General features: G+C 40.3%; 1 protein-coding gene across 2 annotated transcripts in view; it reads left to right on the forward strand.

Moving 5' to 3' along the window:
- Nucleotides 1-19,148: 19,148 nt before the first annotated feature.
- Nucleotides 19,149-21,492, forward strand: part of eya4 (EYA transcriptional coactivator and phosphatase 4) — a 57,075-nt gene continuing 54,731 nt past the window's right edge. For both annotated transcript variants that reach the window (XM_074685628.1, XM_074685629.1), the window contains exon 1: nt 19,149-19,496. The gene's annotated coding sequence lies outside the window, so the exon portion shown is untranslated. The remainder of the gene's footprint in view (nt 19,497-21,492) is intronic.

Raw genomic sequence — 21,492 nt, forward strand, 5'->3', positions numbered from 1 at the left:
GATCAGAGGCGATGATGAGGAGACATGAGAGAATTAACACAACACTGAAACACAAACAGGTCAGAAAAAGGTGGAAAAAGGAGAACAAATAAAAAAAAATAAGCATGACTTATTCATGTATGATTATCAAAGGTCAGATAAAAAAAGTTGTTTCTGAAGGTAAAATGTCTGTTGATGTCTGAATTTATTGAAACCTCCTCTTTTTTCAAGTATTTTTGAGCAGAAGTTGGTAGATTTGGATGAAAATGCTTCTTCATGACAGTTTGGGCTGAGACTTTGTGCTTCAGGCTAAACACGGGAGCAGCTGCAGGATGTGACCGAGCAGATGGCACAGGTACGACACACACCTTCAACACACATATACATACAGCACACACACCTTACACTAAGCAGGATGAGATACAAAGATTTAAAGCCTGTCGCACAAACTCCGTCTGACTTTCTCTCCACCCTCTCCCCGTCTCTTTCTCCCCCCTGTCTCCCCCTCTCTTCGCCAGCTCCATTCAGCCTGAGCTCGTTGTTTGAATGAGAGGAGCGGACCACCCTTGGGAGAAATGGGGGAGATCACATTACCCCCAAAAATGTAGAGGGCCTACAAAAGGGCCATGAGACATGAGGGTGAGGCAGGGGGGGAGGTGGGGAGGGAGGGAGAAATAGGAGAGCACATGAAAGAGTGCATTAGTGAGGGGGGAGGGAGAGATTGATTGGGATGGAGAGATGAGGGAAGGGATAAAGAGAGGTGGAGGTGAAAGAGAGGAGGGGTGATACAGGGTAAAACACTTCCTTCTTATTAAAACGATCGACACTTGGAAATTCAGAATTTACCTTGACTGAGTTTTATGCTAAAGCTAACCTGACTTTGTCTCATAATTCTTGAAGTCCAAAATGAAAGTCAGATCTCTAAAATTAAAGGCAAAATTCTGACATTTCTATCCCTTAATTCTTCATTTAATCTTAAAAGTCACATAGGGACCACAGAATTCTTAGATTTAAGTTAGAATTCTGAATAAAAAATCAATCTGACTTTAAATTTGGATGGCAAAAAAAAGGATTTTGAAATTTTGAATACTCTTGATAATTATTGTAAAAGAACATGATATTTTTCTCGTATTCTGAGCAGAAACCTTTACTTCAGTGGTGACAGTGATGGCAATGAAATGCTGTTTATCAGCCTGCACTGGGACCTGCAAATTTAAGCCTGTAACTAAAGCTTTTTATGAACCTTCTCAACAATAAAATGACTCACATATCCCTTCAATGTTGAGTTTAGAGCTTTTGGTGACACCTAGATGATATGTGATATTTCTGTGACCAAGCATCATCAACAGCATCTTGAGAAACAAAAACAAAAACAACAACAACAACAGCAAAAAAAAAAAAAGAAAGAAAAAAAAAAAGAAAGAAAGAAATTAAAGATGCTTTGAGGAAGATCTGCTTTAATTGGACTGTGGCGCCACCTTTTGGCCCAGAGTCTCATGCACACTGTCATGAAGACATAATTTTTAACAACACAAGTTTGTTTTGGAATTAAGTGGAGATTGGATGGAAACATTTTCCTTTGCTCAAAACAACTTTTTACTGGGTGCAACGCGCTGAGGTGAGGTATTTTACAGTTATGTAGAATTACAGTTTGACAACAAATGACAATGACAACAAGCAAACTGAGCCCCGAAAGTCAGAATTTTGACTTTAATCTCAAAATTTATGGGACAAAAAGCTGGAAATCTGGCTCTGACGTCTGAATTGGAAAAGAAAGTAAGACATTTATTTCTGATGATACAACATCCAGAAAAAAAAATACTCAAAAGACTCGAAGAGCATCTTTGTTATACTAGCTTGGTGTATCCACAGCTGTATGACCTTTCTGACTCTGCTTATGTTCCTTCAAGGCATCTCTCTGTGACTCATTCACACATTTGTTAACCCTGCAAACCGCCAACATCCTTCAGCCCTATCTGAAGTATCTATTAAAGTCTATGTAAGCTTGATGAGACAGCATTAATGCTGTGACAGCTTCCTTTCATGACTCAGCAGAATAAGGATAAGACAATGAAGTATCATTTAACTGTTTGTAAATCACACCTGACAGGTAAAACGGAAATGAGTCACACTCCAAAGGTCAAACTGAAGCTTTTTTTTTTTTTTACAATCATGGATTAATTAACCTCCATCCTCGCCTGGAGCTGCAGTTCCTGCTAACAACCATAGGAGGCGCTGTGAGTCTGAGCTTTGACACATCTGCAGTCTTGCTCATCCTATCATCTTCATTGACATTTAATGATAATTATAACCTGGGTCACACCAGGGGCACACATACACACACACACACACACTCTTACACACACACACACACTCTGCCTGGTTAAAGACATTAGCGGTAACTTGACGCTGAGTGAGTATTGATCTACTCTCAGGGGGCTCTGAGAGTGAGAGAACACTAGACAGCACTTTATCACACCACTTGACCATCAATGCTCCTATACGTGTGTGTGTGTGTGTGTGTGTGTGTGTGTGTGTGTGTGTGTGTGTGTGTGTGTGTGTGTGTGTGTGTGTGTGTGTGTGTGTGTGTGTGTGTGTGTGTGTGTGTGAGTGTGTGTGCTCTAGGAAAACTCCTGAATATATTTTGCTGAGCCTGACTTTTTAAAAACATGTTCCTTGTGCACATTTGAATCTTGCTCTTCATCCATCACTAAAAGCTTTCTACTCCTTGCTTCCTTTCCTCCTTCCTTTCCTCCTGTGAGGTCCTCACTGACACATTCAATCTGCATCCGTTACATTACACAGACCAGGCTGAGTGGTAATCAGGCCTGTGTGTGTGTGAGTTTGTGGGTGTGTGTGTGTGAGAGAGAGAGGAACCAGCAGGGATTTCATGATTATGATTGCTGAAGACACGTGCTGCTCAAATTCTTCATAATGCCTCCAAACGAAACACAAACGCCAAACAAAACAGCAAAGCCTCTGAGAGAGAGAAATGACAACATCGTACACGGCACTTTAACTCCGCTTCTTGAAGATATCCAGACCACAGAAAGTGACCAAAAGGGACCTGAAAACAAGGAGCAGATGGAAAAACAAGCCTATTACAGCACAGATGTGTGTTCCGCCGTGTGTGTTCTTGTATCTGTGCGTTGCACTGCGTACTCTAAAAGCTGGTCTACAAGCATTTTGCAATCATAAAACTGAAAAAAAAGCTTCTCTCTGGCCTTGTTCCAGAGCAACACTTCCAAAAGTCAGGAACATGCTCGAGCAGACAGCAGCTGGAGGTCGAGTTGACTGGAGTTAGGCCCGAAGTCCCTTGAAGATGCAAACCAGGTCAGTGACCGATAGAGAAAAAAATAAAAAGTTGCAGGGTATCATCAGGAATTGGAGCACACTGTTGTATACACTAATCCAGAGCATCCTAGATATGCTCAGTAGGTGACCCAGGATGTCTGGTGAGTGTGCTGGCCATACAACAACTGGGATGTTTTCAGAAATCTGCGCAGCTACTTGCAGCATGGGGCCCACCAAAGAGCTTTAGAGTAAATATGGCAGAAACAATAAAAAAACAAAGAAAGTATGGAACATGCACCGGCACGGCATAGCCATAGGGAGTGGGAATTGCAACTGCTTGATCTCCTCTAGATTTTAAAATGGATCGAGATACATCTAACATCTCAAATAAACCAGATACATCTGCGATACGGCCACAGTCTGGGTGTTGACTGTGTTCGTCAGCTCTCACCGGGAGTGTGTTCAGCATGGCAAGCTGCTTGACTGACTGACAGCTGGTGTTCCCACATTTTACACTCCATTGATAAGTTTCTCTTCATTCATGTAAGACTGTCAAACCTCAAACCTGTTGACCCCTGGTCTGGTTCTGTTCATTATGTCTTTTTGTTGTTGTGGTCAAGCCAGATACCATCTTGTTTTGGTTGACACTGTTTGTTTTGTTTTGAAAGTCAGTGGGTGTTTTTAGGGTGGTTTCTGTGCACAACTTCCTGTCCCACTTGATTGTCCCTATGGTGAATTGACACGCCATAGTTCCAGCATACGGCAAAAGTAGGATGGCTAGGTATCAGCTGCGAACTACCAGACCAGCTTTGCAGCTAGACCATAACAGAGTGGATCCAGTGTAAGTGGATCTGATCCCATCTGATCTGGTATCGTGACACAGCAGAGATGGACTGGAGACGTATTTAGTGTGTTTCAGCCATTAGACCACCTGACTTGAGGGCTCTGGCAGCTGATGCAACTTAATAAAGTCAGACAGGTACTCAGGGACCCGCGCATTCAGTCTTAAAAACAAATGGGAGAAACTTAAAATTAATCCTGTACCCAACTGGGAGCAAGGGAAGCAAAGACAGCCCTGGACTTATGTGCTTATGTTTCTTAGTCCCAGTTAGGAGATGAGCTGCAGCATTTTAAAAAAAGCTGCAGGGCAGTGAGGCTCTGACTGCTTAATGTTGACCTACAGGGAGTTACAACAGTAAGAAGAGCATTAATAACTTTTCCAAGCCGTTTCAGATATGATTTAACTTTGGCGAAAAGCCAGCTGACAAGAGCTGGCTTTCACCACAGAGCTGACCTGCACCATCAATAATCACACCAAGATTTGTGATCCTGAAGGGTTAGTGATCCAAGGACCTGAACCTGAACTTATTTTTTCATTTAGTTTCAAGAGGTTTAAATCCACCCATGTTTTAACATCACACATGCAGATGAGGGACTTTTCATGGCAGATAAACCTGCACATTATCAGCAAAGCAATGAAAAGGAACACCACAATCCCTAACAATCCACTCCAAGGGTAGCATAAAAAGGGAGAACAGTAGGAGACCTAGAACTGAACCCTGGGGGACCCCACATGTCAGAGGGGCCACTGTGAAGGAACACTAGCCGATCTCTCAGAGAGGTAAAATTTAAACTAGCTCAAAGCAGGGCTTTCAATACCCACAAAGTGTTCAAGGCCTGACTGCACTGCAAAAACTGAAATCTAATCAAGTGTTTTTGTCTTATTTTCAGTAGAAAATTCCATTTTAGACTCAATATGAGCCAAATTCAGATGACCAATCCAGAAAAATGTCTTGTTTAAAGTTATTTAAGGACAAAAATGAGGTCTGAATTGCTTGTAACCAGTAAAAAAAAAATCTGCCAATGAAACAAGAGAAAAGTTACTTGTATTAAGACATTGTTCCAGTCTCAAGGAAATTTTCAAGGAATTTTTTCTTGTTCCATTGGCAGATTTTTTTTACTGGTAACAAGCTATTCAAACCTCATTTTTGTACTCTGATAACTTGAAACAAGACATTTTTCTGGATTGATAAGTTGAAAGTAGCTCATATTGAGTGTAATAGGACAATTTTTACTTAAAAAAGACAAAATCACTTGATAAGATTTCAGTTTTTTGCAGTGTGGAGGATTATCATTGTCTCATATTCTTATACTGGAGGTTGCTGCTTGGTTTGAGCATCTGGTGAGGATGCCTCACCGTCACCTCACTGAGGAGGTGTTTCAGGCATGTCCACCTGGGAAGAGACCTAGGAGTAGACCAAGGACAGGGTGGAGGGATTTTACCTCTTGGCTGGCCTGGGAACAGCTCAGTATCCCCCTTGAGAAGCAGGGGAAGTGGCGGCTGACAAGGACCACTGGTCTTGGCTGATGACATTACTGCCCCTGTGACCTGGACTTGGATAAGCAATGGACTCTTAGAGCATCATGAGGCTTCACCTTCCAGTCATTGTTTGAAATTGTCCTGTCATGGTCATGGAAAAGTGGTTTGTTGATGAACATTTATGGCATTAACAAGAGTCCATTCTGGAGTGTGGATGAGCAAACTCTGGTTAGATCTTTCATTTATTTGTGCAGGTATAGGCAAAGAAACTGCTGATCATGAGCAATAAAACCTCCATCACAAATGTTACGTTTGGTTATCTCTGAGGGAATCTCCCTGCAGATTTTTGCTCTCTGTTACCTTTTCAACTGCTGATCATTCTTTAAGCAATGAATTGTTTTTAATCAGAAATGAGTTGAACTGTTTTACAAACTCTGTCCTCTAACGCCAGACAAGTTAACAAACAAGACACACATTAACCGCATGTATTACTCTGATACTGTTCCTAATTTCTGTCAGCACCACTCTCATTATCAAACACTTAATCTGACTCAGGCTCATATAAACTCAGCCTCCCTATGTTTTCACCATGCCATGTTGATATGACTCATCTTTCATTGGTCGTACTCAAGCAAGCCGCCACTTTTTATGAGGGAAAAACATGTTCAACAAAAAATCAATCACAGCAAAGTATTTTTATGTACTTTCAATGTTTCTGAGGGGAACTCGATCCCCGGCGATCCAGCTCACATCTGAGCAATGATGTGTGTATTTTGAATCTGGGGATAGAAACACTTTTTATTTTTTTATCTGTTCTCTCAACAAATCATCATTCTCCCAACATAAACCATTACTGTAGCTCAGAGGAATGACGGCAAACCAGCGTGTCCAGCTTTCTTTTCCCCCCTCAAAATCCCCTTTGAATGATCCATCACTCGCTGTTGTCCACAGAGCACAAAGGAGCGCAGTACGTCAGATGTTATTTCACTGAAAGTCCCATTTTTCTACTAATCAGATGAAATAAACACATTAATCTGGAGAACCCAGAGAGCGCCGGGCATTGTTTTTGTTTCTGCCTGGAAATTAGTTTTCGCCCCAAACATTACCCAAACGATAAATCATGTTAAACATCAGATATTTAAGTTTTATAAACTACAGGATTAATGCGTCATGTTTGTGTGCATATTCATGTTAAAACAAGTGTGTGACCCATAAATCAGGTGAATAAATGAATCAGGATGAAAACTTCAAAGGGGATCCTGTCTCACTGGAGATCACAGCGACGCCATGACTCTGAACTGGAGCCAAAACGGTGAGCAGGTATCGAGTTAAGACACATTTACGAGCAAATCAGAGCAGCAAACAGAAGGAAGGAGAGACAAGCCAACTGCCTGAAGACATGCAGTCACTGTCTGTCTGGAGCAGAGACGATGGAGTTACACTTGGCCCAACTTCTGAGGAGAGGACAGTGAGTGTGCAGAAAAAACTAGTACCCATCTTTTCTATGAAAATAAAATGTTGCACTAAAAATGTTAGTACAGTGAACTCATTGAAACTAGTTTGAGATGACTTGTGACATTGAGCATTTTCCTGCTGGAAGTCTCCATCAGAAGATGGGTACACTGTGCTCATAAAGGGATGAACATGATTAGCAACACGCGGCTCAGTTCAGTTTGTCGCTGTATGGCACACATTTTGTGGCAATTTCTTTGACTAAAACTGGGACAGGTCCCCAAGTCATCGACCTGTGTAGTCGTACTTTGTGGTACCCTTCTGTTGGGGTGCTAGACAGTTGAGCTGCTGCCATGTGATTGGTTGTTTTCCAAACCACCTTCTACACTAGTAATGCCAACTATTTTGGCTGAAATTCAGTCTGTAGTAGTCAGTATGACTACTGATCCAGGAAAATTTATCAGTATGCAACAGAGCAGTCTACCTGGCACACTGTTTCCCACAATGCACAGCGCTAACGCTGTGGGTGGCAGATTTTGGTGAATTAGCACCATCTACTGGAATGAGTTGGCATAATTACTACAATACAACAACACTAGCGTTAGACGTCTGTGAGAAACAAGCAAATTGATGTGAAAGAAACAAAAGTAAATCTCGCCATTTCTAGTTGTATAAGAGGTGTTTACTTCCACAAATTCATTAAGGCCCGTTTAAACCCTTTTTTTTTTTTTTTTAACCATACGTTGATTATATGGAGGTGTTTATTTTCATCAGCTGTAAAAATAAAAAGTCAATCCCTTCCAGATTTTTTAAATAAAAAACAAAACTTTAGGTGTAAGATTAAAAATCAAATATGTTTCTGTTGTGGTGTGATTAACAAAATAACTTCAGTGTCATGATCTACTCATAGTTTGTTTTGACCGTTTTTAATTAAGGTAAAAAAACAAACAAACAAACAAATCATCAGCTAGCGCCGCCTTCCAAAACTTGACACCAGAGTAGTATACTACAAAACAGACCCAACAGAACCATCATACTAATTACTACATACAAAAGCAGTAGGCAGTATGCAGTGCCTACTACACAATACATACACACGCAGTATGCAGTGGGCAGTTTGGAAAACAGCCATTGACCAATTAGAAATTTGTGTGAATGAGCAGATGGACAGGTGTACCTAATAAAAAAATCCACAATCTGTCTCTGAAATCCCCCTTTTACCCCGTAGAAATAACATGCAGATATGAGTATAATTTAAAAGAGGGAAAGACAGTCCTGAGCCCTCTCTCCTTCTTTTTCCTCTTTTCTCTCCCTCTGTGTTTTCTTTTGCTGATCTTTTTTCTCTTTAATTTGGCCCCTCTGTTTGTTTTCCTTCATTCTTTCATTAGTTATAAAAACATAGCAGGAATTCCAGCTGTAATACCGCAGAGAGTCAGTATCAGCGCAGCGATTCAGAGTGTGTGTGTGTGTGTGTGTGTGTGTGTGTGTGTGTGTGTGTGTGTGTGTGTGTGTGTGTGTGTGTGTGTGTGTGTGTGTGTGTGTGTGTGTGTGTGTGCGTGTGTATGTGTATGTGTATGTGTGCGTGTGCGTGTGTGTGACTGAGAGAAAGAGTCAGGGGAAGTCAAGTATTGACTCATGATGATTCATCTCTGTGTTATGTGTGAGTGTATATGAAGACCTTACATTCAGAAAGATGTGTTATGGAAACAGGAGAGATATCTGTCTGTGAGATTTACACTTCTGATAACAGATTTTTGATGGATTAATGTGAAACCTAAAATACCAGTTCTTAAAGGGGACTTCTGAAGATGGACTATGATGTTTTAGAGTATCTGTTGTTTAACTTCTACTTGGTTTGATGAATTTGCACCAGCAGCAGGTTCCCCCCGTCCCTTCTGTCTCTCAGGGTTGAATTTACTATATAATGACCAACAATAGCACATCCCTGTGCTCTGTCTCTGGGTCTACACCAAGAAAACTGAGACTGCTGTGCTAATGAACAAAGAAAAACTATTGGCTAAGCTTTGTGCCATTACAAACTGAATTTTAATTGTTATAGTGAATCAGAAAAGCATGAAATCAAATTAAGTGTTTATGCTTACTTTATTTAATTTTTTTTTTTCCTATTTTAAAATTCATTTTTCCCCTTAAGTTCTAAAATGTAAAATTTAATTTCAATTCAGTGTGGCATGAGCATTATGTTTTCTACATCCACGATGATGAATAATCAAGCACAGACTCACAGAAAATGCACAAAGCGTAGTTTGAATATAAATGTGAACAATCTTAATCTTAAATCAAACCTTATTATTCAGTCCCTGTATGGTGCCAAAATGATATCTAAAATGTTTGGTATTGAAAACCAAATTTGGCATTGAAAAATACACTCAAACAAAACAAAAAAAAAATCATTGATATTGAAAAACATGTTTATCAAAAAAATAAATAAGTGTGAAAGGAAGTGTAAAATTATTTCATTTCTATACATTTTTTGTGCTTTTCATGCATTATTTTTTAATTCAAATTACATTTATTTGATTTCCTTGCTTTATCAATGACAGTTGACAATGTGGACGACATTTTCCCTTTGATTGATTGATTTGCTTTTTCAGTCTCAAATTTCTGTCACCCGTTTGGTGTGGAGAAGAGGGTTAGGATGGTGCATTTTGTATATTGTTTATATATCAAAAGCAAATACGGCACTATCAGCTGGACCCTGTCGGATTTAGGAGATCCTTGAGTGTGAGACGTCCACAACTTCATCTGGAGTTCCAAAAACACAAGTTAGTCGTTTCCCTCTGTTTGGCTAAGAAGGCTGAATACAATTTCAAAATCTCAGCCAATAAAAAACACCCTCAGTATCAGCAATGAGTTGTCAACAATTCAACTTTGGGACTTTTCTGTACCAGTTGATGTCACTTCTTTGTTAACCAATCAGAATCAAGCAGAGGCAGGACTTAAAGTTCAGTTTCCAAATCTAGAGCCGCTCCTGATGCTATGACATGATTTCTAACAATTGTTTTACCGTTTTAAACACGAGGGAAGCTTAAAATGCTGTTAAAACGTTACCCACTGTATCTTTAATGTGTTCTGGGCAGAGGAACAGGACACAGCTCAAAAAAAAACAGCAGACACTGAGTGATGACATGTCTTCACAGCAGGACGTGCTCTTCAGGAGATTTTCATGCAGTTTGACAAACATGGGTTGCAGCTCTCTCCGTCTCTCTCCTGCACACATTAAAGCACCGTCTGAGCTTCATACATCAAATGCTCAGCAGTGAAAATCACCAGTGATTTGATCTTCGACTGCTGCTGCAATATCAATCAAAGGCTACGATTTTAACAGAGGAGTGCGCTCAGTCATGCTAACAACTGAACATCTGACACACAATGTGAAATATATAATATTTATGAAATATAAATATGTAATATAAAATATTTCATACTGATTTTGATTGAGCGCTCATATTTGTGGGTTTCCAACGGGATATGTAAAGTTTTGGCTTCAGAAAATAAAACCATGTGAGTGCTCAGTTACATAATAATCCTCCAGTACGTACCTTTCCTCCCCCGGTCTCCCTGTGATGGCTGGGGAGACTGGTGCGGGGGCGGATTCAAGTGAGGCTGTTCTTACACTTAAATATTATGTCCATAACCATAAAACATTCAATCCACATAAAGCCAAGTGTTCTGGATCTGGCCACAGTAGCCTCCCCAGGGTGCTGCAGTAAAACCAGCCGAGACGCCATTAGGTGGAGGGAGCTGGAAGAAATACTGGACCAGCTCTGGGACCCAACGAGAGCCAGGGCTCAGCTGATGGTAAACTAATTTTGTTGGCCTGACCCACACCTCAAACACTCGAACAGTTCATGTTGTGTTCACACGCAGGGTGTGCACGTCTCTGCAGGACACACACAGATCGTTCTGTTTCGAGTGAGGAGTCTCTGAGGACGCTGATTGTGGGACACAGTTTGGACCCTACCTCTCTCCCTTTCTCTATTTTTGTCTCCTCTCTCAACTGTTCTCACACACTCACTTGATCACCACCTCGGTGCATGAGGCATATGCTCCATCATTCGCCTTGTGGGACGAAAGACTGGGAAGAAATTCAGTCAGATTCTGTAAAGGTTCTCTGCAGACTCTGAGAGAGTGGGGATGTGTCTGCACATCATCGTCATGGTTCTCATCTGTAAAAGTCTAATATTGTCCAGTTCTTGTTTGCCATTGTTATTTAACCACTTTCTCTGTGTTTATGATATTATCATTTTGGCTTCCTCAATGTGTTGTGGATGTTTCTTAACATCTTAAGACCCAGCATCTCAGACCCATGATACTTTATTTTTAAGACTTTGACCGATTGGCCACATTTAGGGACACAGCCCACATCATGTTTTGGTGAAACCACACCATTACAACCATTTTAGCGGGAAAAAAACAGCAACGTGTTAAGCACAATTACACCACCAACAAACAGCTAATACAAATAATGAAACTTCCTGTACAAAGACTAAGTTTAGTTATTGTACTTATAAGGTCTTACTAATTCCAAAAAGCAAGGTGAATAAAAAATTGTACACCAGACAAAAGCTTGAGTCTTGAGAGGTTTAAGTAAGAAACTCCTGGCTATGTCAGGATTGTGTTGAGATTGAGGTTTATTGAGGAGGATGTTCATTGTTTAAAGGTTCCATATTATGCTTCTTTTCTGCAGTTTAATATGGATCATTGATGTCTTCATGAAATGGTAGTAAAATGTTTTGGTCTAAAAAGCCAATAAATCAAGCACAGCAGCATTGTTTCCAGGCTCTCATAGCCCCTCTGTTCAGAACGGTCTGATTTAGTGGGCGTGGCCTTAATATGTAAATGAGCCATTGCTGATACCGCCCCGCTCTTCCACATCACTGAGAGCAGCGCCACATCCATGTGGCAAAATGTTCTGAAAACAGCGAAGCTTGTTTACCGTAACATTACAGGCTAAAACAAGAAGCTAACCGCAGCTAAAGTTAGCATCCTGAAGCTAACACAGAGACAGGAGAGACACTGAGGAAAAGCTCTTACATCTGCTCCACACACAGCATTTTAAATACTCACATTTCAAGGGTCTGAGGTTTGTCGGCGGATGGTTGGTAATGCGCCTGGATTCAGGACCAGTCTATTTGCTAGCTCTATGTTGTACTGTCCAAAGTTGGAAAAGCAGTCAGCTGTAAAGTGACTAGCACACACATGCACAGTTTTACTAAGTGTAGCTGGCACATTTCCTTGGTAAATGAACTCTGGCCACTTAGTCTTGTCTTCTTCCGAGATGGGAAGCTTGTGCATGATGGAACTATGTTGCTGTTTACAGCCAAAAACAGAGCAGTGATGGCTCTTCAAGTTTGGCATTTTCCTCCCTGCTGCTGGAGAGATCTCTCTAGCAGCAGGGAGGGGAGTGGGAGGGGAGGAGGTTCAGGAGTATCTACTCTGGTGGACCAATCAGATCAGACTTGCTCCTGATTGGTCAAAAAAGGGAATTGCTGATGTCGGCAAATCCCCAAAATCCAAACAGCTTGTTTTAGGTCAGGATTTTACATTCACAAGCACTACTAAGTACAGGTTTTGTCATTAAATATCACATTTTGTGGGCTGAGAGGAAAGCCAAAGACCCACAAATTTCACTAAAAGACGTAATTAAGTGATCTTTGCATAAAATGGGACCTTTAAAAATGGGCTATTCTGCTTTCCTATGCTGTAAACAGGCATACGAATAAACAATGCTAGATTTTAAAACTAAAAACTTTTAAATTTTTTAATTGCCACAGATCGTACAGGAATAAATTAAATCACTGTTCCTTAAAAGAAGGCTGATGACTGGACTATTATTCATTAATCAATCACAGAGGAAAGGTGATATTAAATGAGTCCTGCGAAGTTTTTGTGGATGCATTGACCGCTGTGAGGCCTCCATGCACACAAAGAACAGGCTTAACAAACATGCAGTGTGAACCGTCTCTATCTGTAACATGTTTGTCTTTTTCTGTCACCGGACACTATTAAAGGGTCAGCAGACAAAAAAAAGAGCTGTAAGTGTAACTGGAGCAGCAGCTCCTCGGCAGGACATTACAGGAATTTACGATGTGTTAAATGTTTCCTTTGTTCGTCCCTGTGGCAGCTCGCTTCGGCAATTAGGGGAGGCAGTGAGCTCATTACAGCACCTCCCTCTCAGCTGGCTCAACGTCTTTATCAAACAGGAAGTTTCTGCAGAATAATCCCATGAATTAAATCCACGGTTGTGTGATTTAGCATGCAAGAAATACTTCAAACTTCTGTTTTATAAAGGCATGAAACACTGTTGTAAAAACCTGAAGAGTTTGAGGTCACATGTCGTCTGATTTTCAGTCAGTTTGAGGGTAAATCTGACTCCAAACTAAACTGTGGCTCTCCGCCAAAGTTTCAAAGTCCAGCCGACGTGAAGCTGTGCACTCGGCCCTGAAATAAACCCCCTGCACTATTCCATTTGGCAAACCAATTTGGGATGGAGGGTGGGGGCGGTAAAGGGAGAGGTATAGGTTAGCTGTAGTAATAATCATAAATCACTCTGAAATGCTGCCATGTCACATGCCAGACTGGGCCACTAATGACCAGGCCCATCTTTCACCGGGTATTTTTATCTGTGTGCCCTGACACTCGACTTCTGGAGGCGTCCTCTCGTTTTACGTCGTCAGCACCTCGGCCCAGCCTGAGCACAAGTTCCTCACATATCTATAAATACCAGCCAGCTAAATGGCATTTTCTCCCAGCCGCCCCCCTCTGCTGGCAAGAACCAGGAGCTCTGTGACTTGGCAAAGAGACCTGCGGCTCTGCGCCTCTAAACATCTTGGGGCTTAGCTTCCCCTCCACCCCACCTCAGCGTCACCCTCCCGACAACAGCTGGCCAAAAAAATAGATCCATCTGCCCCTGCCTGCAGATTCCAGAGGCTCACTTTAATTGAAGAGGATGATACTGTTCTCTCAAAAGGCTGAGAATAACGGAGAAGTTTGAGATCACCTGTAGGAGTCTTTATCTCAGTAAACACATTAACACACCAACCAGGAACACACAGTAACACCTGTACATGCTTCCTTTGTGCAGAATGTTCCGCCAAGTGTTTTAAGCTCACTGACATGTGGCACTAAGAGTCCGCAGGTCAGCGACAGCTTCCTGCTATTTTCAGCTCTGTCACAGCTTGAGGTTTTAATTTATTCTGCCAGAGTGTGTCAATCACAGAGCAGCAGGAAGAGAAGGGGAGAGAGATGAGGGGCGGGGGTCTTATTTAAACAAAAGCTCCATTTCCCTTCAGTCATTTCAGTTCGTCTTGTTATGGCACACATTTTGTGGCATTTCCACTGACTGATCCTGGGACAGGTCCTCAAATTACCGACCCATGCCGTCCCACTTTTTGGGACCCTTCTGCCAGAGTGCCGGACATACCGATCCAACCCCAGAGGGTGGAGCTAAAAACACTGCAGTCCGTTGATTGGTGGAGAGAATCATTACTTCCTGCGTGACACTAGCTGCTGTATTTCTTCTGGCGGCACACAGCCTTCTCTGAAACAAAGCTTGATTGTACTTTGAAATAAAGAGCCACATGTCACTCACAAAGAAGATGAATTGCTGGATGTCTGCAATCATTGCGTTTTGTTTTCGCATTTTTCTTCTATATTGGATTTATCAATGGGGTACACTGTCGCGCTTCTTTGGCTCAATACTACTGATGCAGCTATCAGCATCTCTCTTACATGACAAACAGGATCAGACTTTACAGATCCAACCTGTACCAAACTGTACTGATCCGTGGAAACAAGGCTAAACTGATATCATAGCAGCGCCACACTGCTCTGACTCCAAACTCAAATTGTTTGAACAAATTAACCATTTCCAGATCAAGGAACCTCTGGTTTCTGTTGCCTATTGTTTGATTCTATAAAGTCCCATGAAAATAAAAGTAATTGCACTACACTGCCACACCAGTAGAGGGCAGTAAGACAACAACAATGTCTAATCAGCAAAGATGACACAACAGAAGGTGAAGACAGGCTGGTACATTAGCTTGTTAGCAAAGAGAATATTAATGGTATACTGGTTTTAAATGTGCTTTATTTCACTGAAGACCAATTTGTTGAATTGACCCTTGAAAGGAGACAAGCACTAGAGACAAAGAGTTTAAAAATGCCAGAAACATACGACTTAAAGCGTGAAGACAGACAGAAATCTATGAGAGCGTGTTTTAAAGTGAAGCACTAATTTGCTCAGGTGTTCTACACAAAGTAGGTTTATGTTTTTTGACTGGTGTTAGAAAGGATTTATGTGATGGCCTCCGACACACTCTTACTGATGGCTGCAGAAATAAGATGCTGTGTTTGAAAATCTGTCATTTAAGTTAAAAATAGGTAACAACTAAATATAAATCTATTTGCAGAAAAAGTTGTAAATCTAAAACATAAACAATGTCAGTATCATTAATTGGATTAATGTAGTATTATGATACATTAGTTTTATACAGTACACCTGGAAATACATAGTATTTCTTACTAGATCTGATACCTCGAAGATAATTTAAGTCCTCTCCACTGCATGTCTCTTGCACAGTCCTTATTTAGAAATGAATATTAACTCTAGTATAACCTCTTAGTGGAGAAAACATGAAAACGTGCCCTCTGTTATAAACTTTTGTGAAGAAGTATGCTGTAAAGGGCCTTTGAGAGTCCCCTTAAATGACAAGGTGCCTCTAGGATGGCTGATTGGTTGGAGAAAATATTAACAGGTCCCTTTAGGGTGTGTGTCTGGAGTGAAGGAGGCATGCTTTAGTATCCTTCAGGTTGTCTCTTCATTAGATATGTCCTTTAGAGTCTTTTCAGTGGAAAAGAGTTTTTGAGAGTGACTCTGTAGCAGAGATAAGTGTCCTCTTAGTGGAGAAAATCCACCCTTGACCCTATGTTTCTTTCAAATTGAGAAAATGTGATTAGGTGTCTTTGAGGTTTTGGGTCCTTTGGGGTATTTCTCCAGTAGAGAAAACATAATAAAGCATCATTTTAGAGTCTTTGAATGCAAGAAAAAATGATGACGTGTCTTCTGGAGTGTCTTCCCATTAGAGAAATTAATATAAAGTGTCAACTGATCTGTTTTTCAAATTCACAAAATGTGGTTTAACGTTTGTTGGGGTTTATTTCCAGTGGAGAAAATGTAAAATAAAAACCTTCAGGCTGTGTATCCTATGGGCAAAACATGATTAAGTATTGCTCTTAGTTTTTTCAGGGGACAAAACCTCATGCAGAGCACTTTTTGGTGGCACTTTAGTTACGAAAAAGTATCAAAAATGTCCTCCAAAGTCTTTCTGAGAAGACAAAAAAAAAGAAGAAGGAAGAAGTGTCTTTATTAGGGCTTCCCTGTAGACATGATGAAGCAAAGAATCCTTCGAGGTGTTGTCTTTGTGGAAAAATTGAAATTAAGCACTATTTAGACTGTTATCAAGTAGAGAAAATGTGATTTAGTTTTCTTTGGGGTGTCTTTACAGTGGAGACATCATGAGTAAGTCACTTTTTGAGGCTCTTTTTGGTGGAAAAATCATAACTAGGGTCATTCAGGGTTTCTTTCCAGAGGAAAAACAACTTGTTGAGGTTGACCTTCAAGCGAAGAAATTGAAAACAGGTCTCTCCGTGGTTCCCTAAAGAAAGAGCGACACAATAAAGAGGACAGTAGTTAACATCAATGTGCAGGTGGTATCACTACACCTGTATTCACATCTTCCTGCAGTTTTCTGATGTGACATCCAGAATCTTATAGTTTTACTCAAAGAGAAGCCCCCCTTTCTTTCTTCTTCATGCTCTTTCTTGTGTTTTGTTTTGTCAGCGTGTCCGCGGTTCCTTGTTCTTTCGACCTCTGCCAACCGCTGTGCCAGCCAACGCCACAAAAGAGCAGAGCTCTTGTTTTTCAGTGTTTGTGTGAGCGGTGCCAGGGAAACTTTGGTTCTTTTAATCCTACACAAAATTATCCAAAAGCTTTCTGAATTATGTAAACAACTTGCATTTGTTTGCATGCAAGGGAAAGAGAAGCAGAGGGAGAAGGACAGGAGATGTGTTCGCATCTATATCAGGAGCATGTGTGTGAGAGTAGAATGTTAAAAAACCAACAATCAGGGATGAGTCAGAGCGTCTGCTGACATCAGCATCATCACAAATAAACGAAAGCATGTTAGAGGACAACAGGAGCTCATAAACCACAATGGACTTCACAAATCATTCAAACAGACTGAACTCTAGGAGCAGATCTGTCGTCTATTTTGTCGTCTACTGTGGAGCTTGACTGTCTGACTCAGCGTGTTTGTTGGTCTGATCTGTGCATCCAGCAGCTTCATTCTACACAGCAAACCCCTTCTATTTACTTGAGAGAATTTTAAAGAGGGGGTCTTATGATTTCTCGTATTTTAAACATGGATCTAAAGTAAAAATACTGGATATTCAGACTCAGCGTGTGCAGATTTTCAAACCTCTTCAAATCCCTGAATCTGTTTGTAAACTGATCCAAATGCTCTATCCTAAAGATGGTACAAGATCTTCACAACATCTTCACGAGACTTGCTCAAATGATGACATCATCAAATAAGGATCTCCTGACTTGTTCGTGGTATATTGGAGGGCGGACCTCAAGTCATAGCCTGTTCCTGACAGACTGTTGGATGAGTGGCTAATCAGAAGGAAGAGGGTTTGTGGAGCCAGAAGCCTTAAAGGCACAGCATCAACAAAATGCTTCAGACAGACAGAGGTTAAAGTAAGGGAAAAAATAGGGATTTTTTGAGCTCATTGGGCATCAGAGGGAGAGGACAAAGCTGAAAATGAAAAACTACAACCTTTTCAATGTTAAATACCCGTAAAAATATATGTGTAGCTTGCACATGATGCATTTGGGCCAGTGACAAGTAAGGGTTGATACAAAACTCTGCTTTAAACATGTTCAAACAACACTTTAGATGTTTTTTTGACTGTGTAGTTTGTATTTCTGTTGATGTCATAGTTTTTTATCCAACATTTTTCTTATTTCTAACCAATTAAAAAATCCGTCCTCTTAAAACATCCAATTTTGTAACCACAAAAGCATGACAAGTATTAAATGCTTTAGTTTCCAAAAAGTTATGTTAGTGTACTGATGAAATAAGTGGGTTGTTATGAAATATCACCTGAGTATATCTAAAATATTTCATTTCTAAACCTGATAATATGGGTTTTGTTGTACTGATCAAGTCAGTATAGAGTGTTTTCTCTCAGATTTTTGAGTCAGTTGGTTAAAATAATTTTAAATTTATTTTTTACAGTGTAGTAGACTGCTGAAATCATAGGATTTTTTTTTGCAACTTTTGAAACACTGGTTGCACATCTTAACCTATTCGCTTTTTTATTATAGTGTATTATTGTTCCAATACTTCTCTTTACGTACCTCCATTTACAACGATGACATATTAAAGTGTGTTGAAATTAAATGTATGAATTGTCTTGTATCGCTGTCATCAAAATAAATGTCATTATAGAATGCAATAAAAGTATTTCTTTTTTATATACACGGTCACAAAACAGTATTATCATCTATTTTAATTTATATAATTATACATATTAGGATTTAATGATGTCATAATTTCTAGAAAAACCAGCACAACTAAATTGGGCCTCAGCATGACAGATTTTCATAAGCATGTCCCCACCTATGGCAGTTTAAAGGCTTTGTGTGAGCAGCCAGCTCCCTGTTATTCTTTGAAAACATATATTATAATGACTTTTTTTAAAATATCCTGACACACTGAAATTAATTTTCAAAGCTCCAAAAAGTGCTAAAAGCTTCTTAAAAAAAATATATAGGTAGATAGATGGATGAAGAGTGGTCAGTGGGTGCATCGTGTTGTTTTGCTCTGATGGGATAAATAAAACTGTGAGCACGTCATTTGCTCAAACTATTAATAAGAATGTCACTTTGGTATCCCCCCCTACTCCTCCCTCCCAAGCTTCCTCCCCTTCTGAACCCCCATTAGTCCAATGGACTGTTGCCCAACAGCGTCCGCATGGCAGCTGGGCGCATGCGCGGCGGCGCGGCAGCAATAATGAAGTTGAGCGTAATGCGTGTGAACAGCCCGGTGCTCAAACTTGGACGCGGAGTAAAAATAATGGTGTTTCCCTCTGAAGTGAGCGGACAGGCCACTCACACAGAGACTCGGGACTCGTGTTTGAGTTTGTAAACGTGTTAAATCGAGTGTGAATGAGTCCGCGAGCTTTGGTTTTTGGGCTCTGGCTGGTAATGGGCAGCAGAGGCTGAAGAGTGTAGACCCAGTCAGTGACAGGCTGCAGACAGCAGGGAGAGCTGTGCCGAGACCTCTCTGTGTTTGATTATGAAAGTTTGAGAGGAGAGGAGGAAATCTGGGAACTTCACTGGGACGAAAATAGCTAAACGCAGCAGGTACGTTCACTTTGTTTCTGCTTGTAATAAATAGACTTACCTATGGTTCTGATCTGCTAGACATGAGCTCAACTCTCTGATACGATTGCATATACGTTATTACATGGCGCCAAATCACAATAAAGATTATTTCATGACACTTGACATGCAGGAAAATCTACCTGAGAGGCCGGAAAATGATTGAGCTGAAAAGGACTCATGATTAACACCCATCAGCCTTCATGACACCTCAAACAGTGAAGTGTTTATTGTTATTTAGGCTAGATTTAAATAGTTTGATACCACTAATATAGGCTATGTATAAATAACCAAATTTCAACATTTAAAATTTAAAGCAAAGACAGTAATATTCGTTTGGGTAAAATTTTGTGCTTACTTTATTTGTAAGGATCCAGTTTAAGCTTAATTCATTTATGAGCAGGCCTTTGTGTAGATTTATTCACGTGGCCTACAGTAGTTTTATTCCCTGACATCACCTGATGAGACGAGGTTCGAGTGAATCTGGTGTGACATCGTTTTTATTTTAAGTAAAACGTAAATAAAAAATAGTGAACCTAATGTTAAGAAGTCACTGTGGTGTCTTTTCATTTAGATTTCATCCCACTAACAGGACCTGTCCCCTCTCCTCTGTGTCCCTCTCTCTGTCCTGCCAGCATCCCTCCGCTTGTCCCCTCTTTTTTCTCGCCCTCAATCCACGTGGAGTTTGTGTTTGTATTCGATATGGAGGAAAGAGGGAATCTTAAACCACGGCCGGGCTCTCAGGGCTTGAATGGCCCCTGCCCCTAACAACATGACAAGTTACACTGCACGACTGAAAATCTGATAGGCCTTAATCCGAGCAGATTACGTTTCACATGAGGGGCTCAAATTTAAGCAAGGATTTTTAATGCGCATAAGACGTGGATGTGGGGCGTGGAGATTTGGGGAACGGCTAAAAAAAGTCACCGAATATTTATCTTTTTATTATTATTTCAGTTCTTTTACAGCTGCATTTAAAAGGCTGCAACGATAATGCAGGTTAAATTAGAACCTGGCATCCCAGTGAGTAAAATATGACGTTACGTGCTGACGTTATCCGTCGAATTGACCTTTTTTTTCAGCATTCCTATTTTTCTGTTTATCCTTATTTTTTGTTCTTTTGAGAATTTACTACGTATTACACAGGTGTCACTTTATTGTATTTCTTAATTTCCCTATTTAGATTGATCTTTTAAAAAAAAATGTATGTTAAAGTCAGAGAATGATGATGAACGAGTGGAGACCGAGATATATCTAAAAATAATTTACTTTGAAAAGGTTTGCCGAATAAATAAATTAATAAAATAAAAAAAGAGCTCTACTCTGCATTGTCCCTGTATATCGAGGCCTTTGGGTTGAAGTTTTCACGAGACTTATTTTTAAATTCGTATTTTTAAATATTTTATGTGTTTGAAGCTTTTTTTTAATATATAAATAAATGAACAAACTGATTGGTGTTTTTGAGTAATTTTGTGTATAATACAATTAAGTGTCTTCATGCGTGTTAACAAATGCTGCTGACATAAAAGAAAATGAGACGTTAATGACGACAATTAAAAGGCGTCGGTGTGCAAATACCCCGCGTGTAATGACTATTATCAAGTCGATAATATGAGTTTATATCTGCAGTCTGCGGTTTATCTGCTCGGTTTATACATGAAGCCTGGAAATACCGCAGTGTGTGTACATGTGTGTGTGTGTGTACTCCACTTTAAATCCCCCCGTCTCATGTGTGTGTCTTCTGTCAAAAGCCATGGAGGGAAATATAATTCTCTCTGCTGGGACACTAAAGGAAATGGCAGCATTATTGATTCTCCGTGCAGTGTCAGGTAACTACGGGGTGGGTTAAGGGCCATGTGAGGCAAACTTGGAGTGGGACAGTTCATCAAAGGCATTTAGATGACTCTCAGATTTATACATTTAACTAACTTTATGATTCTTTGTAGTTTAATTCTAAAGGGGTCGTTAATGAGAATGA

The sequence above is a fragment of the Halichoeres trimaculatus genome, unplaced genomic scaffold, assembly GCF_033239565.1.
Source record: "Halichoeres trimaculatus isolate MK-OKI-2021-1 unplaced genomic scaffold, fHalTri1.1 fHalTri1_scaffold_13, whole genome shotgun sequence".
Taxonomy (NCBI): domain Eukaryota; kingdom Metazoa; phylum Chordata; class Actinopteri; order Labriformes; family Labridae; genus Halichoeres; species Halichoeres trimaculatus.